Raw genomic sequence first — 16,727 nt, 5'->3', positions numbered from 1 at the left:
TGATAGGATTAGCCTCAATTCATTGCATGTCTAAAACCCATCTATGAAGAATTTTGTAAATCACAATAGTTTCAATAAAATAAAATAAAAACAAAAAAATAACCAAATCATGTTATATGAGCCATTAATCTTAATGAATCTTAAAGAAAAACAGTGGGGGAGGGTTTTCAAAGTCAAGTTCCATTAGAACTCTCTCTAATTTGATACTGAATATCAAAAAGTTGATAATTAATGCAAATTAATCAACACTAGCATAAAATATTGTCTTCTGCCTATCCATATATGTTAAAGACATATAAATATAACCATATAAGAAATATCACTTTAAATGAAATGAGTCTCTGACAAAAAAGAATGGAAAATACATTCCTTTCTTTATGTCTTCCCTGACCTTCTTCTCTGCACACATTGAGCACTCAAGTCTTGATAATTTAGAAAGGAAACTTACTTTCATCATGCTTTCCTCTAGAGTGATTGCAATTGCCCTTGACTTGGTTTTCCTCAAAACTGCCAACTTTTAGATAAAGGAATTCATGTTTACTTCCATTTTTCACTACCTTCTCTGCAGGTCACGTTCATGATTTCCCAGGCAGTATGACTTCAAAGCCCTTTATAGTCACTCATTTCATCTTTATTCTAGTTGTGGATGATATTCCCCCTCAGATAAGAAAATGGGTTTAAAAGGGGAGATAATTTTCTCAAATCACATGGCAGAGATAGGATTCACTCAGTCTACCCGACTCACCAACCAGGGCCTTTCCTGTGTAACAACACTTAAGAGTATGTGTGTGCGTGGGGTGGAGGATTGTTGTGTAGGTTTGTTTAGTCATTTACATGATTTGATTTCTATCCATTCTCCAACTCTTTCCACCTTTTTGTGAAAAACATGCTCTATGAAAAAATGACAAATTATATTAATTTTTGGTTAAACCTATATTTTGCTTTTTTTGGAGGGGGTTCATACCCAGCAATGTTCAGGGATTACTCCTAGCTCCATGCTCAAAAATTACTCTTGGTAGTTATGGGGCAGGTTATGGGATGCCTGGGACTGAACCTTTATTGGCTGTGTACAAGAAAAATGCTCTCATCACTGTGCTATCACCCCACTCCTGGACTCTATTGTTCTTTGCTATCCATGAACATTATATATTCATTCTTAAGTTAATAAATAAAATTATTATTAATTGCCCAGAACTTAATGCATCCCAAAAGCAAGCACATGCTTAGCCTAGAAGAGTTGGTGCGGGGCCGGAGAGATAGCATGGAGGTAAGGCGTTTGCCTTTCATGCAGAAGGACGGTAGTTCAAATCCCAGCATCCCATATGGTCCCCTGTGCCTGCCAGGGGCGATTTCTGAGCATAGAGCCAGGAGTAATCCCTGAGCGCTGCCAGGTGTGACCCAAAAACAACAACAACAAAAAGCGTTGGTGCTGCAATTTAGCAAAGTAATATCCTGGATACATCTGAAAGTAAAACCAAATAGGGCAGAGAGTTTTATTAATTTAACAACGTATCAGGAATCATGCTAGCACTATGAACAAAGAGTTATTTGTTCCTGACCTGGAGCAATTCACAGTATAGGAGGTAGAGAAGGGACGCGGGAGAGAGTAATTGGAAGGATGGCATAATTACTAGACTGGCTACTGAAAAGAAAGTATTGACTGTCAAAAAGAATTAACGAAGTATTTCACTTAATTTTTTGATAGAGAAATGGGGTTAGCAGACCAGTGATTATTAAATGAGACAAAATCTTGATTTTGGAAAAACAAGTTATCACCAACTTGGATATGACCAAACATGGCATTTCTGGAAGGCAAAACTGAGAAATGTGGACTGGGTGGCATAACAACAAGGTTAAAGTTACATATTTTTGTATATTTAAAGGATGATTAATTGGGCCATACCAATAGTATAGAAATTGAGGCACTTGCCTTGCATGTGATTGATCCTGTTTGATCCTCTGGACCATATATGGTCTCCTGAGAACTCACAGCCAGGAGTGATCTCTGAGCACAAAAACAGAATAAGACCGGAACCCAGTCAGGTGTGATCCCTAAACAAACACAGAACACAGAAAAGGATAATTAATAACAAAATAGTAATATAATTTATTAGTTAAGGTGCCATGGCCATGGGACTCTGTCAACAACTGTCCTCTTGAGTAAATCATGAGGACTGTAGACAACACACTCATTACACCTACATAAGATGCTCACTAGACAGGAAAGTTGCGATGGGGGATAACTTTAAAATGAAGTGATCATAGGAAAAGGGATGGAGGCTCAGAGCAGATGAGATGGATTACAGGAGGAAAAGCTTAAAAAATCTGGCTGCTCAATGACAATAGAATCAAGAGACCCAAACTAAAACAAGCTAAACATAAAATGAACTGTTACTCTGGTAGACCAGTGGGCTAAGGGTGAAGGTTTGGGATGCATGCTGAGAACTCTGGTGGAGGGAGATCAACACTGGTGATAGGAAAGGCCCTAATTCACTATCATATATGCTTGAAATCAACTACAAAATTTTAATTAAAAAAAATAAAGTCTGACTGCTGGGGCAGATAAATAGTACACTGGGTATGGTTAGTTGCCTTTCACATGGCTGGCCCAGTTTTGATCCCCAGCACTCTATATGGTCTCTGAATCCATTAAGAATGATCTCTGAATTCAGAGCCAGGAGTAAGCCCTGAATACCACTGGGTGCGGTGCTCCCCTTATAGCAAACAAAAAATTGACTGCTTAGTACTGGATGGAGAAAACAAATTGACTTAGCAATCATTCACATGATACAACCCAGAAGTTTTAGCAGCCTAAAAGCTCAATTTTAACAATTTAGTTTGACATGGCTAGTAAAAAGTCAATATATTCTTAGGCTGCCCCAGTAAAAGTAGAATATGAAGAAATACTTGTGCATACTTCTAATTTAGCAAATATCAAGTTATATTAGAATTATTTGTTTTGAGTTCTTCCCACTGGATTGTGAAATCCTTGAATGTGAATTATTGTTTATTTATAGGATTAGCTCATTTTTTGGAATATAGTGGATTTTCAGGAAATATTTGTCAAGCACTGAGGAATAATAATTAAGTTTAAGGTAATTATGGAATTTAAGGTAATTAACTCATGTGACTTGGTTTTAGTGAGGAAAGCTGGACGATTATTTTCACTTTACAGATGAGGAGACTTAGGCCTCAGTATGTGACTTCATACTCATATAAAGGGAGACCAAAAGAGAAAAAGACACTACTCTAAAAATATCAATATAGAAAATAGTATCAAATTTTTTTCTGCAAAGTATTTTTCCTTTTTACTAAGATACAAGTAACTTGACCAAGGTCATATACATACTGGTTGGTTGTCCTTGCACATTTCTGTAGCATTTATTTAATCATTTGCTTTTGGACTTTAGCCCAGAGCATAAAAATATTCAAGAATGAAGAGGGATACTTTCTTCCCCTTCCTTTTCTTTACTCTCTCTCCCCCTCTTCTTCTACCCTTGTATCCAAAAAAGTATGCAAATTGATTTATAAAAATATATCAACTATTTTTTAAAGAATAAGCACCAGCTAAGGAAAACAAGAGTAAGTCAATAAGATGTCTGCATAGTACAATTAATATACAGAGCACAGAGGTTGAGGAGCTATCTCTAAATAATATCTTGATAACTGTCCAACTCTATCTACAGGCGCACAACTCTCATATCTGATTACATCTCTTGTCCATATACAACACATTTTTTTCAGACACTTCCAATAATTTTATCCCCTACATTAGATTGAATTTGCCTTGAGGCTAGACTCTTTCATGTTAACTTACACATTCTTTTTATCCTTAATAGAATGCTAGCACCAGAGCAGAATTTCTATAGACACTATTGAACTTTGAATAATTTCAATAACACTAAGAACTTTGAATAACTACTTAGAAGCCTTTTCCTAAATCCTTGTTTCTTTGTTTTCTCCTCTTCCTAGAACTCCACACAGAATAAGCATTTTAGTAAGTTCCTCTGTATAAAACAATTCCATAATGACTCTTTATAATCCTTTAGTTCCCCTCTATGCTCAGGAATTATTTAAGGGTTCCATGTTCATAGTCTACAAAGCCACTCCTACTAAATGTCAGAGATCAATAAATAAATATGGGAAGAATAAAAAGAAAAAGAAAAAAAGGGAGGTCATTTTTTTTCCTTTTTGATAATTTGATTGTTAATCATCACTGTAAAGGTGGAAAAATAAAAAAAATTACATGAAAACATTTTGCAGCTTGAAAGAACCTTAGTGAGGGAGGATCCAGGATAATAGTTCAAAAGGTTGGGGTGAACGCAAAGCCTCTCCCCACATGGCATCCAAAGCACTGGTGGTTCATAGCATAGCTGTATGACTATGAAGGTCTCCCATGCCAAAGTCTAGATGAAAGAAGATCTGAGATTACTTGGAAATTTGGGGATTTGTGTGTTTTACTTCTCAAAGTCCCCTTTCTTTAAAGAAGGTCTAGTAATTATGATCCAGAAACCTAAAGGTCTGGATTAGATAGTGGCACACTTACCAATTAGCTACATGACCTTGGACAAGACATTTAAGTCTCTGCTTCAGAGGCATCCTCTAGAGTAGTGACCTTCAAACACTGGTCCATAGGTATGGAAAGGTGGAAAACCATTGGTCTAGCATCTTGGTTCTAGTTGTCAGCCCAAGCATCCATATATAGGGCAGGTGCAGGTCTGGAGGGGTAAGTAGGTTGAAGAAGGTTTCTCTACAAATGGGGCTAATAAAAGCACCGACATCATAAGATTATAGGATAAATGTGCTATGTATGACATAGAAATAGTGCCTGACCTTAGTGGAAATGCTTTCAGTTTTTTGTAGTTAAGAATAATGTTGGCTGTGGACGTTTTATAGATAGCTGTTACTCTTTTGAGGAAGATTCCTTCCACACCTATTTTGCTGAATGTTTTCACCATGAACAATTTTGGATTTTGTCAAATGCTTTCTCTGCATTGATTGATATAATCAGACTTTTATCTTTCTTTTTGCTGATATGGTGTATAATGTTGACTAATTTGCATATATATTCTTGTATCCCTGGGATGAAACCTACTTGGTCATGATGTATAATCTTTTTGATGTGTTGTTGGATTCTGTTTGCTAAGATTTTGTTGAGGATTTTTGCATCCATGTTTATCAGTGAGGTTGGTCTGTAGTTTTCTTTCTTGGTAGTATCTCTGTCAGCTTTGGAAATGAGCATAATGTTAGCTTCATGAAAGGTATTATGTAAGATTCCTGTCTTTTTGATATTTTGGAAGAGTCAAAGGATCACTGGTAGTAACTCTTCTCTGATTTTTGGGGGGGGGGGTTGAACCACACCTGCTGATGCTCAGGGTTTACTCCTGACTATGTGCTCAGAAATCGTTCCTGGCTTGTGGGACTATATGGGACACCTGGGGATTGAAAACTGTTCAAAACTGTCAAGTATCTAGCAATCAACCTAATAAAAGCAGTGAGAGACCTATACCATGAAAACTTCAAAACACTTCAGAAAGAAATAGACGAAGACCTAAAGAAATGGAAGAACATTCGATGCTCATGGATTGGAAGAATCAATATCATCAAAATGACCATCTTACTTAGACTACTATATAGATTCAATGAAATCCCTTTTCAAATTTAGGCAACATTCTTCAAGGACTTAGAACAATCAATTATAAAGTTAGTGTGGAACCATAAAAGACCTAGGATAGCCAAATCTATATTAAAAAACAAGAAACTAGGAATCATTTTATTACTTAATTTGAAGATCTACTACGATGCCACAATGATTAGAACAGCACAGTATTGAAACAAAGACAGATTTTTCAGACCAATGTGTCAGAATAGAATATCCAGTGACATCCCCCCCAAGTATATAGTCAATTAATCTTTGATAAAGGAATGAACAATATGTAATGGAATAAAGACAGTCTTTAACAAGTGGTATTGAAATACTTGGATAATCACATGTAAAAAATTCAAGAATAATCCATATCTCACACCTTACACAAAAATCAATTCAAAGTGGATTAAAGACATTGGGATTATACACAAATCCATAAAGTTCACTGAGGAAAACATAGGCAGAACACTCCAAGACCTAGACTTTAATGAAGTCTTCGATGATGATAGGATGCCAATGGCAAGAGCTATAGCCTCAAACCTAAATAAGTGGAACTACATTAAACTAAAACTTTCTGTATGGCAAAAAAAAAAGAAAAAGAAAAAAGAAAAAAAAGAAAAAACAAGGGCTAAAATTAGAAGGAAGCTAACTGAAAGGGAGACCTTTTTTGTACCCAATCTATCAGATAAGGGGTTAATAGCTAGGATATACAATGTACTTACAATGGTTAACTTCACAAACCCTAAAATCCCCATCAAAAATGGGGAAAGGAAATGAAGAGACACTTCTCTGAGGAAGACCAACAGATGGCCAATAGACACATGAAAAAAACGCTCATCATCACTTATCATTAGAGAAATCCAAATCAAGGCAATAATGAGATATCATTTTATGCCATCGAGGATGGAACATATCAAAAATACTGAGAACATTCTCAGTTGGCAGGAAGGTGGTGAGAAAGGAACTCTCATCCACTGTTGGTGCAAATGCTGCCTGGTCCAACCCCTATTTCCATAATATGGAGAGTTCTCAGTAAACCCAAAATTGAGCTGCCATATGACCCAGCAATCCTGTTTTTGGATATCTACTTCCAGTACAGAAAACAGCCATACAAAAGTATGCATGCACACAACTATTCATTGTAGCATTCAGTACAACAGCCAAGACTTGGAATCAATCAAGATGTCCATAACAGATGAGTAGATCAGGAATATGTGGTATATATATATCATATATATATATATATTATATATATATATATTACTACATAGCTGTAAGGAATGATGCAATCATGCAATTTGCAGCTACATGAATGGAACTGGAAGGTATTATATTGAATGAAGTTAGCCAGAAGAAGGATAAATACAGAATGATATCACTTAGAATAACCGCATGAAGAAATACAAAGTTCTAAATAGAAGTTTAGACCTTGACCCCAGAGAAAAGCAAGGAGAAGGAAAGTAACTTAGTGAGAGAGGAGAAACACAAATATGAAAGAATGGTGTCTACAGCCCAAGCAGTCTCAGGTGCATCGGTTGTGTTTCAAAGGACAGAACTTGGGGCCAGAGCGGTGGCACAACTAAATATTCAAACCAAAATCAATAACAATAGAATCAAAAGACCCATACTTTAACAATCTAAACTTAAAATGGGCCTGTTATACTGGCAGGTTTTGGGGTTTGGGGGTGCTATTGGATGCACTTGGGGAACACTGGTGGAGGGAGGTGGACACTGGTGATGGATTTGGTCCTGATTCATTATATGTCTGAAATCCAACTATAAAGAACTTTGCAAATCACAATGGTTTCAACAAAATTAAAATTGAAACAAAATAAAAAAGTAATGACTTACAAAAATGTGGGAAGGAACCAGGTCCTACAGAAGCACTTGCTACTGAAAGACTGACTTTCTCCTTATACTGCCAAGTTTGGCATTACAGCTATTCTGCAAGCCCTACTGCCCTTTACAAAGGGCTTGGATATGCTGTAGGATTCTCTACTGGGGCACTATATATTTTCTGGGGTGTGGCTGTCCATAAAGTAGATGATAATGAAGAACCACATGACTAGCAGGTCAAGAAAATCTACCTGCAAGAAACATTCAGAGGAACTTGGGTTAGATTTGCCGTCTCATTTTAGGCAAAGGTACAACTAAGTGGTGGCCTAACCAATTGAGAAGAGACTCTGGGAATAAAAAGAGGGGCTCACACAACAACACCCTGACTCAGTTGCAACTTTTCTAACAACTGGACCCTGGAGCTGGCTACAGGACCTGAATCCAAGTTTACAGCTGGAAGCTGGGTCCAGGAGTGGCATTAGGACTTCAGTCCAAATTTACAAATTACTCCAGTTAAAAGTATTGGGGCAGCAGCAACTGGAGCCATGCTAATGTAAAAGTAAAAATACTGGGGCTGAAGAGATAGCATAGCAAATAGGGCATTTGCCTTGCAAATGGCCAACCCCGGTTCAATCCCAGCATCCCATATGGTCCCCAGAGCCAGCCAGGAGAGATTCCTGAGTGCAAAGCCAGTGTCGCTCCTGTGTGCCTCTGGGTGTGTCTCCAAAACAAAAATAAATAAAAATGCTTTTACCAACAACTTGGTATGATTGTTTGATCAAGTATTTTTCCAATATATTAGCTCATTAATTCATATTGACAAAGAACAGAGAGCTATACTAAATAGTCAGTATAAAAACAAGAATTAAGAGGATGATACAACAGTAAATATCACCCTCAAAGTCTTCCAGTCTTTTCTTTCTATTCTGATGAAGACTTTCCTATTAGACAAAAATACTGAAACTAGAACTAATACAACAGACTTGGAAAAATAAAATTAGGTGAAAGGTTCCATTCAGTGAAGAAAAGTGAGCAGAGGACCAGATGATAGATCAAATGTTTGTATCCAACCACATACCCTCACCTTATAATCATCGCAGACACATTGTGGAAAGTCCTATGGTTTTCTGGGTAACCTCATTCTAAACCCTGATAGGAATCAACTCCAGATTTTCTCAAGCCCTATTTCCCATTACCATTCCTGCCCAATTCAGATACTTTCAGAAAGATAAAGAGGCAATACATTCTATTCAACTTAACAAAAGCAAATTCATGTAAACTTATTGAGTTATTAAATAAAGTTATGAAATTATTAATTTAAATTTAATAGCTTAGTAAAATAAGTTATTAAAATTTATATTTTTAATAGAAATCACATTAAGGCACTTAATGATTTGAATGAGCTACTTTCAGGATTAGGGACACAAATAACTTAATATAAAATTTTACCCTTGCCTTCAAAGAACTTATAGTTTATAAAATACTTATAAACTTATATTTTGTAGTTTATAAAATACTTTTGGTATCATACCAAAAGTGACAAACTATAGAATATACTGTAGGAACCATACATAACATGGGTGTGGTGGGAACAGAAAGAAAGAATAATTATTCCCGATAAGGCAAGAGATGTTTCCTGACATTCAGCATCTCACTATTTATCTTGGAGGGTTAGTAAGGTGGAAACAAATAATATCCATAATACAGAGTGAGTAAATGGATTTACTAAGCTTGAGTCTAGAACCCAAAGTTATGCCGGAAGTGAACTTGAACTCGGGTTTTCTAAAGCTAAAGCTAATGGTCTTCCTGGCAAATCTGACACAGCTCACTAGAAACCCTCATCAGGTGGGTGATTTGGACTGTCTATTGTTGGACTCCTAACATCCCGCATGTTCACAGGAAGGCAGATGGGTCTGGGTCAGTTCTGAATTGTGTACATGGAAACGCAATACTGTGAATAGGCTTGTGTAGCTGAATTGCAAGAAAGGTCATGCAAGGGAAACACAAATCTCCAATTGGAGTATGCCCACTAAGAAAGAGGTGCAGAATTCCAGGAAGGGGTTCTGTTTTCTACTGTCACGAACACTTTATCTGTGGCCACTAATGAGACTTCAGTACCACAGAGGCCTATGGAGTGAACTCAACAAGAACAAATGAAGCTGTTGAGCTATGCACTGCTCCAGAACCACCATTTTGTGCAGACTCTGATCTGCATCGCTCACCTTCTGAAGCTGATGTATCTAAGTGAGGCCTAGGCAAATTGCCAATTTTTCTTGTTTATCATTAATACATGCTTTTGATTTTTGTTACTATGGTTACAGAAAACTCCAGGGTTCATTTTATTACATTTTATCCATGGCAGGGGCTACAGTCTGACCCAGCATTGTAATCTGGGGCTGTCCAAACAGGAGCCTTCATTCCTGGCACCATGGGGGGGGGTGTTCTTTTTTATTTACTTCCTTGCTTCCCCCTCTCTCCTCCGTCAATCCTATATTTTTAGGATTAAGTGAAAAGCTATTTCTTGAAAGGAACATGGGTATTTTTTTTTTCTAAATGAACGCTTGTAACTCTCTTCAGGTAAGACTGATTATCTAAATTGGTGAGCACATTACCACTAAGGGAAAAATCTAGTTTTCTGATATTTCTCCTCCAAACTCATCAGGCTTCAGTAGAATTGCTTTTCTTCATCACTCCATTGGAGGGGATCTCATATATGATTGGTCTTGACTTTGTCTACCATTACCCAAGGCAAGATCACTAGAAGCCTGTGAAATTATTTCCCATGGCAGCAGGATGACCTTTAGCACTGGTTTTCCAGCCCTGGTTTTTAGAGGGGAGTGTGGATCCTGGTCCATTGGGACCAGCTACTTCTGCCTATGATCAATTCTGCATTCAGAGGACACCAGCTCCAATGCCATGAGCCTTAAAATAGGCCTGCAGATTAAACAATGAAACTCAGCTGCTCTTCCTTTTGGCTTTGTGACCCAGACAGGAGTTTGGAGATGGTTGCAAGGGTGACTGATTATTGCTATTTGCCTTTTTGATGCTATTCTTCATGTTGAGTATTTACCATTTCCTCTACACACAGAATTGTACAGGGCAGGTGAGGGATCCATTTAGAAATGCTAGTCTGAGATTTGCTATCATCATACATATGTATTTACATGCATATGTTTTATATACTTATTCATCATTGCATTGGTTTCCTTCAATGTCTTTTCTGGATATTTAAAATAGGAACCCTTTATTCAGCACCCCAAAAACTGAGGAAGCAGGCCGCTCTGGCCAGGCCCCAAAGCAAATAATGCCTTGGTATTTTAATATTCCTTCTGACACTGTCTATTCCCTTGGGTCACTAGGCACATAGCCCTCTGGAAATCAAACAGCAATAAAATATAGTCTGAGCTGGTCCAAGCGAAGTCCTTGTAGGGACTGCAGTCTTGTTTCTTTCTCAAAACATAAATCTGATCACCCCACTGTCTGCAGCTTCTCCTCAAGGACACGTACTGTGGTCAGACTCAGAAATGGGGCTGACATCAGCCAAATGGTTCAAAGGGACCCTTGGCTTGTCTGACGATCAAAATGCAGCCCCCCAACACATACAGACTCAGTACCTGTGAGGCCAGAATAGGCATCGGTTCTTCTCTGCCTGCAGCCTAATTTAAGTCGGGGGAAGTTTAATTTAGCACGTGTGTGGGTGGGCATGTGCAAATTTGCAGAATAATTTCCATTAACTGTTTATTTACTTGTTCCTCTGGAATTTGGCCCGCAGCCTGGCCATCAGTCACAGGCCAACACTTAACAAAAGTGGGAGAACGAAGCTTATTTTAGAAAACCCCACTGCCATTTCCTGCTCCTTCACATCTGGGGCACCTCTCCCCCAAGATGCGCTGAGCCTCCCCCCTCTCAAATTTGCTCTGGAAAGAATCTGAATAACTTATTTGTTCTTTGATAAGACATCATTCCTGTGGAACAATGATGTCTTTTTTTATTCAGTCCTATTAGAAAATGAGACATGCCACATAAATAAATTTCCAGATAAATGAAAATTGCACTTTGTGGTGGCAATTAAAAAATGAATTGATGGGCCCGGAGAGATAACACAGCAGCGTTTGCCTTGCAAGCAGCTGATCCAGGACCAAAGGTGGTTGGTTCGAATCCTGGTATCCCATATGGTCCCCCGTGCCTGCCAGGAGCTATTTCTGAGCAGACAGCCAGGAGTAACCCCTGAGCACCGCTGGGTGTGGCCCCAAAACAAAAAACAAAAACAAAAAGAATTGATTTGGTAAGAAGCATTTAAAAAATACATCATGGGCATCACTCTCTTCTGCTGAGTGTAGTCACACTAAGCATTGACCTATTGTGCCACGTTCTGCATGTTGCAAAGTGCTTTTATAGACATTTTCTCCTTTACTTGGATGATTTTGGGGTGGTGTCTGTGGCACTGGACTCTGTTTCCATTTGGTTCTTCCTCACTCGCTCTCAAGCTCTGCAGTGCTTCAATTCCTCCCTACCATCTTCTGTTTATTGATTTTGGGGATATATCTAGTGGTGTTTGGAATTATCCTCAGCTTGGTGCCAGGGATGAAAGCAGGTCTTCCCACAAAGGATGTGCACCAGTTGTCTGAGCCACCTGATTTATGCCTTTGGGTGGTGGCCAGTGGTTGCCCCTTCCAAAGGTCCCCACTGGTTTGATTGGCTTTCTTTCTGGTCTATGTCTGCCAACTAACCAGATTCTATTTCTCCTTATGGGAACCTGGTCTGAATCACCCAACTTGGTTTACTACTTCTGCAAATTATTGTTTATGACCAATCTCCCGTGGGCTGCTCAGCCAAATGAATTAGTTCATTAGAATAATGTCTAAAAATAAGACAAAAAAGCTGTCCATTATTTTTAGCCTGGCTTGCAGAAGACACTTTATTCCTAAGATTCCAAGCTTCAAAAATCTCTTGGTCCATTCTTTTTCAGATCACAATCCTATTCTAGTTCTAGACACTTCCCTACCTAGCCTGACCTCACTGTAGCCAAGCATGTGATGCTTTCATTAGGACCCACCATTACACTTCCCCCCAACACACTTGCTTAACTCTCAGATTACTCAGATCCTGCCCCAGAATATAAGGTCAGGAAACACAGTGGAATGGGTCATTATTATTTAAAATGTTTATACAAGCAATGAAAGAATCACATCAAAATAGAAGGGGAATTTTTTTTTTGTTTGCTTGTTTTAGTTTTTGTTCCATACCCTATGACAATCAGTGTTTACTCCTGGCTCTGTGGTTAAAAATTACTCCTGACAGGTTAGGAGGACCATATGGGATGCCAGGGATTGAATTTGGATAGGTTGCATGCAAGGCAAATGCCCTACCCACTGTACTATCACTCCTGCACCCAGGATTTGCCTTTTTCCTTTGTAAGTGGTCTCTCAATGGTTTTTTTAGGAGCCTGGAGGTAACTTCTGATAATACTGGGTCAACTGTGTCAAGTGGATAAATGCTTAGGCCCACTAAGCTTAGGAGACTTCCAGGTCCACACCAAGCAATGACTGTGTGGCCATATGGTACGAGATATTGATGTTGGGGGCCACATGGTGCCTTGGATCAAATATCATCAGGTGCCTTCTTCACATCTGTGCTATTTCCTTGGAACCAGGTGCTTTTAGACTCCCTTATCCAATAAAAAAAGTAGCTCACAGACCATCCCTAACCCCTAGTTTTTTTTGTTCATCTGTCTGTTTGTTTGTGGTCACACTCTGAGATGCTCAGGGTTTACTCCTAGCTCTGCACTCAGAAGTCCTTCCTGGCATGCTCAAGGGACCATACGGGATGCAGGAATTCGAACCAGGTTTCATCCTGTGTTGGCTGTGTGTAAGGCAAAAGCCTTATCACTGTGCTATGACTCCGGCTCCCCAAATCCCTAGTTTTTGCCTAGAGTTCCAGCTGGAAGTTTGAGCTTTTTCTCTCTAGAACTTTCTCTAGGTAAATAAATGTTTGTACCTGTGAATTTGTGTATCTTCAGCAAATAATATTAACTTACCACTCATTTTTCCCCTTATGTTAATCTCATTGGCATGTTCCCTTGCATAGTTTTCATGCTCATCCTATTTAATGATTACATAACAGTTGTCAAGTAGTTCTAAATATTAATCATATCTGTATTTTCATTTACTTGGCTGAACTTATTATAGACTGTGGTATTATAAATAACATTGTAGAAACAAAACAAACCAACCTCAAATCCCCAGCCCTGTTATATATATATACTTCTTCCCCAATATTTTAAGAACTCTAAGTCTTCAAAATATTAAAATCTTTCTTTCTTGACTTAAGTATCTTTCTCTATTAAATCTGCTCACTAATTGAACATTTATCTTGTGCCTACATTGTGTCTGGCCCCGAGGAGCCTGTGGAAAAAAAATCATATGCTCTCTGCCCTCAAGAGATGGCAGTTGAAAGTAACCCTGAGATCATCTAGTCAGATTGAGACTGACTACTTGCTGCTCTGATGACACAGAGAAAGATGAACCTGTGCAGAGGAGCCCAGATATGTACATTCCATTTGGAGGAACCAGTAGGAATTCTGCAGATAAGGGCACAAACCCAGGAGAATTTTTACTTACTGAACAGCAGGGACCTCATTATCAATGGGACAGAGTGGGGAGCCATAAAATGAGATGAACTGTGATAATGGATTGCAAGTCAGGGAGTGAGCACATACAGAATGCTGATAAGAAGCATATCTAAATATTTTTGCAACCACCTATAAAGTAGAAATTTTCAGCCCAATTTAAAGGTATAGGTCACTGAAAATTCAGAAGTGGCAGGATATATGTTTGAGTGTAAATATATAGCCAGTGCCCCTTGTCAGGATGACTTACTATCAACTGAATGCAAGGTGGAGTGTTCTGAGAGAGAAGGGGGACCAGCTAGTGGAAAATTAAATGAAATGATTTATTTCTGAGTATTTGGGCCACTACTAACTCCTAAGCTCAAGGCGTACTTCTAGCTCTGTGCTGAGGGGTATCTCCTGGCAGCATTTAGAGGAATAGTGCCAGGCATCACACCAGGGTTGGTGCTATATAATATCTCTGACCCTAACTTGAGATTCTCATGTGTAAAACTTGTCTTTCATTTACATGTGTCCTTCCAATAACTAACTCAAGAGCAGGCAGGATACTGACGTGAATGAATGAACAAATGAATCACAAATACATTTGTGAAACATTAAGCTAAATCACAGGGTAGAAAGGGTAAAGAAGTTTTCTATTCCTGACTGCAACTGGCAGTCATCCTGCTTTTAGGGGTTACTAAGTTTGTTACAAATATTGATTATTGTAAAACACTAAATTACATTAACTGAAAATAAAATGCATTCTATTAAGAGCTAACAAACACAAAAAGCCTCCGTTTCAATCAAGCTGAGGTATGTCAGACCAGAAAAGCAGCAGTAGGTGGGGGCCAGTGTTTGGACTTAAAAAGCACAAGTTTGAATCGAACCTGAGGTATGTGAATCTAGACACAGCAGCCTGTCAGTTGTGAGAGAGTTTGGGGGAAAAAATCCCCAGTTTGAATTGAGCCCAGGTGCATGAGACCACCAAAAGCATATTTCTTTTATCAAGCAACTGCACCACAACACATATAACAGTACCATACAAAAAATTCACAATAAGAAAACTAGGCAGAACCCTACCACACCTTGTGACTTAAGATCCTAGTTCTGGACAACCAACAAATACCAGCCATCTACATAAAAACTCTGACCAGAACTTTAAAGAGGAAATGTTTAGGATGTTTAAAGAACTTAAAGATATGATTCAAAAGGATATGAGAGTATGAATAAAAACACTTCAAACAGAAGTATCAGTGCTGAAAATAAATGAAATACTATTGAGGACAGAATAAGCAAAGTAGATGAGTTGCATAACACCTCCATACAATAGAAGAAGCTGGAAAAAAAATCCTCAAAGGAAGTGAACAGGGGCCCGGAGAGATAGCACAGCGGCGTTTGCCTTGCAAACAGCCGATCCAGGACCAAAGGTGGTTGGTTCAAATCCCGGTGTCCCATATGGTCCCCCGTGCCTGCCAGGAGCTATTTCTGAGCAGACAGCCAGGAGTAACCCCTGAGCACTGCCGGGTGTGGCCCAAAAACCAAAAAAAAAAAAAAAAAAGGAAGTGAACAGATGACAATAAATTCTGGGTTAAACTCAACAGAAACAACTTAAGAATCACTGGGATCCCAGAGACCCAGGATAAAAATTCAGTGAGTTAGTAGTCTCCCAAATACTCAAAAGTAGAGGACATTATTGCTGAGAAATTCCCATAACTAAGGAGTTCATGTAACCACATCCTGAATGCTCAAATATTACCAGCTACAAGAGATCCAAAGAAAAGCACCCCCAAACACAAACCAGTCACAATGATGCGAACCACAGATTGGGATAGAATACTGAAAACAGCAAGATCAAAAAGGGAGATTAAAACAAAGAGGCATCCTTGAGATTTACAGCAGATTTAGCACAAACAACTCTCAAGGCCTGAAGGCAGTGGTGGGATATAGTGGCAAAACTCCAAGTAATAAATGATTCACGAAGGATACTTTACCCAACCAGACTTTCATTCAGGTTTGAAGAAGGAATACACAGCTTCACAGATAAATTGGGACATTGGTGATGGGAATGTTGCACTGGTGATGGGTGGTGTTCTTTACATGACTGAAACCCAAACATAATCATGTATGTAATAACGTTGTTTAAATTAAAAAAATTTAAAAAAAAACGAACAAAAAAAAACAAAAAAAGAAAAGTACAATAGCAAGCACATTAGTAAAAATTATTGAGTCTCCAATAAAGTCATTAATACAATAAAAAAAAAACATTTCAGAAACCTTACAGACACAAAACCAACCTTAAAAAAAAGAGCTGAAGTGTCTTCTTCTGAGTGCCACCATGTGTGGCCCAAAACAAAACAAAACAAAAAAAACATAAAAAGAAGTCAATTACAAAGAGACACAGAGAATAAACTTTAATACCTGGAAATTAAACAGTTCAGTACTGAACAAATGATAATGAAGACAAAAATTCTCAAAATTTGTGGGACTTAGCAAAAGAGGTATTAAGAGGAAAATTTACAGCATTGCAAACATTTATCAAGAAGGAAGAAAGAGCCTATATAACTTAATGGAACAGCTTAAAAAATGGAAAATGAACAACAAAATGAACCAGAAATAGGCACACAGAAGGAAATA

Source organism: Suncus etruscus, chromosome 8 (genome assembly GCF_024139225.1).
Source record: "Suncus etruscus isolate mSunEtr1 chromosome 8, mSunEtr1.pri.cur, whole genome shotgun sequence".
In the NCBI taxonomy this organism is placed as follows: domain Eukaryota; kingdom Metazoa; phylum Chordata; class Mammalia; order Eulipotyphla; family Soricidae; genus Suncus; species Suncus etruscus.
This window is presented reverse-complemented; position numbering follows the sequence as displayed.